Source organism: Haemaphysalis longicornis, unplaced genomic scaffold (genome assembly GCF_048455015.1).
Source record: "Haemaphysalis longicornis isolate Haplotype H1 unplaced genomic scaffold, Haemaphysalis longicornis Haplotype H1 scaffold_1, whole genome shotgun sequence".
Lineage (NCBI taxonomy): Eukaryota > Metazoa > Arthropoda > Arachnida > Ixodida > Ixodidae > Haemaphysalis > Haemaphysalis longicornis.
The window spans coordinates 167903194-167910720 of NW_027526203.1; positions in this window are offsets into that span (position 1 = coordinate 167903194).

Sequence of the window (7527 nt, forward strand, 5' to 3'; positions counted from 1 at the left end):
CACTGTATCTGACGAAGGCCGGTCCCTCGGCCGAAACGTTATTAAATCTGTTCTCTTTTTTTACCGTGGTCGAAACCATTTTTGTGTATATTCTAACGGCGTCCAGGAAAACTTTGTTGCTGTATATATATATATATATATATATATATATATATATATATATATATATATATATATATATATATATATATATACATATATATATATATATATATATCAGGGTGTCGAACCGAAAAAAATACCGGTTCGGTTACGGTTCGGGTTCGGGTGAAATAATTTCGTTCCGGTTCAGTTCCGGTTCGACAAAATCACGTGCCGAACCGGTTCGCGAACCGGTTCGGGAGCTTGAACCGGTTCGCGAACCGGTTCGATGATTTGAATTGTCACTGAAATTAGAAAAAAAAAACATTTAGTAGTTTAAAGCGACAGTAAAGTCAAAACACAAACAAAAATTCAAAATGCTGCTGTTCCCCAAGGGCAGTGGCGCAATTGCAAAGCAAACTTTAAAAAATCACGAGATATTAGAAAAACAGATGGAGTGGTGACGATTTACTACCTACTTTCTCGTCCAGACTTTATGTTGTCCTAGCGACTATTCATAAAGCCACCGCCAAGAGATATGACGGTGGGATATATATTCTGCCCTTTCATTTTTTGGTGAAATCGCAATCGTCGCTATGGAATCGCCTATCACGCTTACCTTGAAGCCTTAAATTTAGGTCTGCGTACTGGCGTGTTGAAATATCAGCGCTTAATACCAATGGCGCACATTTTTTTTATATTTGTAACAAAACAGAAAAACCCTACTACAGGCACATAAATACTACCAATGAATTAGATCATTTGGTCACCCTGAATAATTTCTTAGCTGTCACCCTATCGAATGTGTTAGCCACACTTTTGTTAAAAGTAAGCTTTAGTTAACGCTCAGTCACTGCATTATTGCTCTGACCACTGCAATTCCTTTTGCGAAAGCTATACTGGATGTGTGCATTACAATCAGTATGTCATCGTACCGCCTGACCCCCGGCCATCATTCCGTGTGCTATATTGCGTAATCTTATAACAGATTATGCTGTTACAAAATGAAAGGGAAATTTTACGCGCGGAGCATGAGAAGAACTTTTTTGGGTAGGCGCTCTTTAATTCGTCCACAGCAGTACTCCCCTCTGACCTGCCTCGGTGGCTCAGTGGCTAAGGCACTGCTGAGCGCGAGGTCGCGGGTTCGATTCCCGGCCGAAGCGGCCGCTTTTCTGATGGAGGCGAAAAGCAAAAACGCCCGTGTGTACAAAATTTCGGCGCATGTTAAAGATCCCCAGGTGGTCAAAATTAATTCGAAGCCCTCCACTACGGCGCGCCTCATCGCCTGTGCTGGGTCGGCGCGTTAAACCCCACAATCAAATCAAATCAGTACTCCCCTCCGGATCGAGTAGCAGTAGAAGTAATGTAGCGAGTTGGGCAGTCAGTACAAGTGCACCTTCGAAAAAAAACCAGATCTGAAAGAGAAAAAACTGCAGAACAAGCAGAAAAGATGATCGCTCGGCGAATGGGACAGTGTGAGGTACCGGCCGTCCTTTCTGCACGTGTCATCTGCTTTATTACTGTTGCTGCTTCCAAGACAAGGTTGAGGACTGCAGTTTCTTGCCAAGAGATTAAGTGCGCACCTTAACAGTTTTCCCTGACATATCTGTTGTTATTTGTACTTGTAAAAAACGGAGCTTGTCCACGGTACTGTCCTCAAAAATGGTCGTGGGTAAGGGACATCGAAGCCACTTTTGGTCAGCATCAAGCGGTTTAGCCACTGAGCAGCTCCTGCGGTCAAATTTGTCAAATATTACAATTTGCAGGTGTCGGACCTTTTAAAGAAATTATGAAATGGAAAAGGTTTGCACACATCGGGCTTTCGCTGCTGCACACTGGAGCACTCCTGCAGCCATTAAAGTTGCAGCTAGGGAAGGGCAAAATCGTTTTATATCCCCTGCAAGCTGCGGAGAATGACATTTCCTTTGGTCAGCTTCCACTACGCTCGCGCTTCCAGCAGCAACAGACCATTGCTACATTGGTGCTCATTCATTTCCCTTGTTGTTACATAGAGCGTGATAGTGTTCAATTGTCTGGAGGGGGAAGTGAGCGAGCAGGTACGAAGTTGATGGTACGTGAAAGAAAAAAAAAGCCTGAATTGCATTGACTGTGCAATGTCAACAACAGAGGGTCGAACCGTTTCGGCATGAACCGGTAACCGTTATTTCTTTTTTCGGTTCAGTTCCGGTTCGGGTTCAGCGTGATCAAAAAATAACGGTTCGGGTTCGGGTTCAGTTCCGGCAAAAATACCGGTTCAGTTCCGGTTTTCGGTTCGGTTCCGGTTCGACACCCTGATATATATATATATATATATATATATATATATATATATATATATATATATATATATATATATATATATATATATATATATATATATAGAGCGTTCATGGCTGTGAACACTGTACGCGAGAGTATTTGCGAAGTTGCGAAGGACGGTCGAAGCAGAAGGCAGTACGTGTGTGTGTTTGTGTATCGGGGTGGGTGGATATACGGAATGAACCCGAAAGCAAAGTGAATCCTCATATTTCACTCTCCTCCTCCACCCCTCAGTGCTGCTTTGCACTATCTGGGGACACACAAAAAAAAATGTAAAGGTGGACACTGCATCGCGAACGGACCGAAAGCGTTCACATAGGTGGGCGAAAAAAAAAATTCAGGAAAGCTTGCCCTCATGCATAAGAATGGAATGGCGAAGCTGTTGCAGGTGCACGAGCATTGCCGGACACATAGTTAAGTTTCAGTATCATTGTTTATTTGCATATTTGCGGTGCCAGTAATAGTCGTAATATGCATAGAAGAGGTCGCCATCTTCCTCGCGGTGAGTGTTTGATGCAGAGTCATCGTCAGCATTGTAGACTTCCACCAGCACTTCGTCATCGACCAGAGGCAGCGGTGGCGGGATCTGCAAGTCGTATCAAGAAGGAGTGGCACACTCGTAGCCATGTCTCCAATTATCCATATGGGCATCTAGAGAATGCGGCGCCCGCAGTGACCTCTCCCAAGCAGGGTGTCGTTTAGACGCTGCCGCGCGAGGGCTTATCTACGGCACCGAGCGCGTGCCCACGACGACACGAGGACGAACCTACGAGGGGCGTACACTATGACGCGTCTCTGTCGTTCGAGCAAGTGTTTCCACCAATACGTAGAAATGCTGGAGTTTTTTTTTTTTTTTTTTTTTTTTTTGCTAAAGCCTCCGGGCGACGCGAGCCATGCGCTCACAAGCGCTCGGCATTTTCTTGGTATTGTTTTCTGCAACACCGACCTCACGGACAGTAACAACAGCTCCGCAGTTAAAATCAAAGCCCCTTTCTTAGCACAAAGATGCTAAAAACGACAAGCTTTCCCCCATGCGTCCTGAGACAAAGTCATAGACCAAATCTGACCTGCTTCTACCGTAATCGGATAGACGTCGGCTACATAACGATAGACACCCAGGTTCGATTCCGTCTACGGGAACCGCTTTCTTATTTTCTTTCGGCGTTTGATGTGCCTCCATTTATGATTATCAACATCATCACCGTTTTGTGAAAACCGATTGGATAAAGTTGGCTTTACTGCGTTGCGTTTAGCTGCGACATCGAACACCCAGAGTGAGACATAGAAAGCTTCGCCTTAAAAATATTGGGGCTGGCCGTACAATGGTATCGTGTTCTAAACGTATCTCAGTCTTCAGAACATGCCGTTGTGACGGCACCTGAAGGATGCCGGGTAATATCGTCTCTAGAACAACACGTTTTCACACTTGGGCAGCCACGAGATTTGGGTACTAGTCTCAGCGCGTCTTTACCTCGGTATTATAATGCGCATGACACGAGAACGTAGCCTGTTGACCACATAATACTGGAGAGTTTTAGCCTAGCAGGTAGGGTGGGCTAAGCTAGTGGCGGCGGGCACCGGGACGAAGCTGCGCATGCGTGCATTCATTCCCGGGACGGGCTGCCCCCATCCCCTCCGCGCTGTCTGGGCGCGTATGCACAGTCGGGTCCGGGCACCCGCCGCCGCTGGCGTAACGCACGCTACATGCTATGCTAAAACTCTCTACCATCTGCCGTGCAATCCAACAACAGTTCGATGCCACCGGTGGAACCTTAGCGTTCCAGTCACCAGGTCATGACTAAAAACTGGTACAGCCACTGTAATGGAGGACAATGAAGCTGCTTTCGAGAAAAAAAAATCCCCCTGCTATTTAATTGTAAGAAACTTTGCCAATTATGTTTGAAACTGTCAGCTATACTTATACAGGAGTGTTCTAGCAACAACAATGAAAACGTTCCACGGAATTTTTTTCTTCGAAGTGTCTTAGGTAAAACACGCATAAAAGCGTTGAGTTCAATGCATTACTACCAGTGCCTATAAGTGCTAGTAAAAAGTGCAATGCAGCCTCTTAAGCCTTGTCCAGAGCATATGTAGCGCCCTATTTAGCCGCGCTATGGCGCATCAAACAGCCACCGCCATGACACATTAAACAGCCACCGCCGGCTGAGCAAGGCCAGTTTTTGAAGATAAATATACCAGTATTTCAATTAGCAATTCTTTATTGATAAACACTTAAAAATACATAGTCTGAATTGTAAAGGGACGGTGATAGGTGTGCTTGTGCGTCATCCTGGCACGGATGGTACGACAGCACGGGAGAGCCGCCTCGAATGCCTGTCTGGTCGCAGCCGCGCGCTCTCCTGAAAAGGGAAGGCCGCGCACTGAGAGAATGCCTCTTTGGCAGCAACTACCAATGTACCAAGAACACCTCGCCGTCACATCACTGTAAGCAGCGCACTGCTGTTTCGTTACTCCTTTCTTCGCCCATGTTGTCTGTTGGCTCAAAACCGCACTCGCATTGCATGGAGAGTAAAACCTTAATACCGCCATCTTCAATGCTGCAAAATTCAGAATACTCTAACAAAGTAACACACTTACCACGCTCAGTCAACCCGATGCTCTTATCTTTTTGTACATTCAATATCAAATTAACCTGAAGGGAAGGACAACAGTTTAGAGGTGGAGAGGAGTGTTGGAGGTGCAACTGCTGCTGGCGACTTGGGCCTCCCGTATCAGTGCTGCCAGTCTCGCCGCAATGCACCTAGGCGTCGCCGGCCACTACCTCTGCTCACTGCTTTTCTATGTGTTTCTCCCTGTCTGTAAGCCTTCACTTTTCCATGTCCCCACATTGTTATAGCTGCCTTTGACAAGGAATTCTGGTTATCCACATCAATCCTATCGTCTGCTTTATAGCCGGCCCATGAGTGCATTAATGGGTAGCACATGGGTAGCATGCAAGTGTGACAAGCTACAAAATAAAATTAAGCCCCATTCCTACAAACCTATGCGACAATGATTTCAAACACAGATCGAACGCGAAAACGTACAGAGGCTGGGTCAAAGCTATAGCTACTAAGTCCCTCCGAGTGGCTGCGAAGCCCGTAAGGTTTATGCACGCCACATTCACGTTTCCTTTGAACAAAATGGCAATGCAATAAGGCAAAGTGCCCATTTTAATGGGGCAATGAAGAGAAAACACAATTCTGTCTCATTCAAAACTTGGGTGTTTTATAGTACCCTCACCTCTTGCACGGCAGCAGACAATGCTTTACTCACATGGAAAAAAAAATTCAAGCCTACATTTCAATTCTCCTGCCGCATTGTATGTTTCGTAACGTAATTGGGGCAGGAATAAAGTCGAAATTTTCTAGGCCAAGCCAAAAATGCATAGGCAAAAAAAAAAAATTCCAAGTACGAGCTTACGTCCCGAGCAAGGGTGACAGCTTTTAGGCCAGGAAGCTGGAGTGAGCAAGCTTCTTTCTTGCTGTAATGAAATACTCTGGCCGCAAGTAAAACCTTATTCTTTTGCTATGAATTCTTTCAGGCAGAAAACATTTAGCATGGCCTACAAAATTGACAAGTACTGTACCAGCTCCTCCTGTATTTTTTGGATGAAAAACGCATCGCCCGCTTTACAATGGGAGGGAGTGGGACGCCTAATTCGCCACATGTCGTAAGGTGGCGCCCCGAGATTAAGTGGGATCCTCGGTCATGTCCAAAAGCGCAACTGAATTCGAGAGTGGCTTGTGCCCGATTTCCAAGGCAACCGATGTTTAGGCCGTCGTAGTAGCGGCGCTCTGGCCAGCAGTAAGAACCTCGGCGCCACGGCCGAGAACGCTTTTTTCTTCGTTGCCACTTCACATCACACGTCGCCCCAAGATAACCGGTTACGTGACTAAAGCACTGGGAAGGCTGCCAATTGGGGAGAGTGGCCGCAGTAGAAGGAAAGGGATTGGTTGGCCGCTAGGGGCTGATGCGTTTTGCTGGAGAAAATGCAGTAGGCGATGACAGTGCATAAAAAACTCCCAAGCATTTCCCCGAGGGTGAACATGGTTAAGTGCGAATGCACGGGGTAATGCTATGAGGGGTATTTATCCATCGCACGACCCGCTCTCGACGGGAGACTGAGAGAGAAGGCGGGCGCGCGAGAGAGAGGGGTGCGCGCGCAGCTGCAGCCAGCGAAGAGAGCGGAAGAGCGAGCGAAGGGGCAGGGGGACGCGCGCAGCGGCGTTAAAGATATAAGACGCGTTACTGACACCGATATCAGCGTCGCGTCCGTGGCTTATTCGGTAGAGCGTCGGGCTGCGGCCCGCAAAGTCCTCGGATCGAAACCTGGCGCCGGATGCTGTTTCATTTTTAAATATAGAGGAGCACTGCGGACGCCGCCGCCGCCGCCGACGCCGGCGGTGGATGGTTTGGGGTCGCTTATAAAGTGCATTCGCACTTAAAACGAAAGTTAAACCAGAGTCCTTCAATGCTTCTCTGGTTATGAAACTCCCGGCCAAGTTTCGTACGGGGACAAAGGCTGCCGCGAGGGGCGTCACCACAGATCGGAGGGCATCGGGCGGCCGCCGCTGCTCTGTAGCCAGACCGGCAGGCAGTAACGCAGTAGCAGCATGTCCGTTCGCACCAAATTTTTTCGCCACTCACAAAATAAGTCCGTTTGAGCGGCCCACGACACGTAAAGCGAAAGCGCACTGCTGATGAGGCGGCGAGCGTCTGTTTTATCTTACTCCGTGGTCCGTTCCCTGCCAAACGCGCTCTGACCACGCCACCGGCTGTCCTCCGATCAACACCAGCGCTGCGGCGCGGCTTCCCTGGGCAGCGTACGAAGCTCTCCCATAGCGTGACGGCGAAGTTTCATGACCAGAAAGGCATTGAAGGACTCTGGTTAAACGTTGACTGAGGCGGGCGTTCCCTGCAAACCGCCCCTTTGGTTACCATCCGCCTGCCTAGATGACACAGCAATACCACTCAAGGACGACTGTTTGCACTCTTGCTTCTGTCCGAACTCGTAAACCTACGGTACTTTTATTGCGATAATTCCTTCGTGAAACCTTACGCATTAATCGACACACAGACTCACATAATTGGCAGTGTCGCTTATGTCAGTCGGGCAGGGTTATG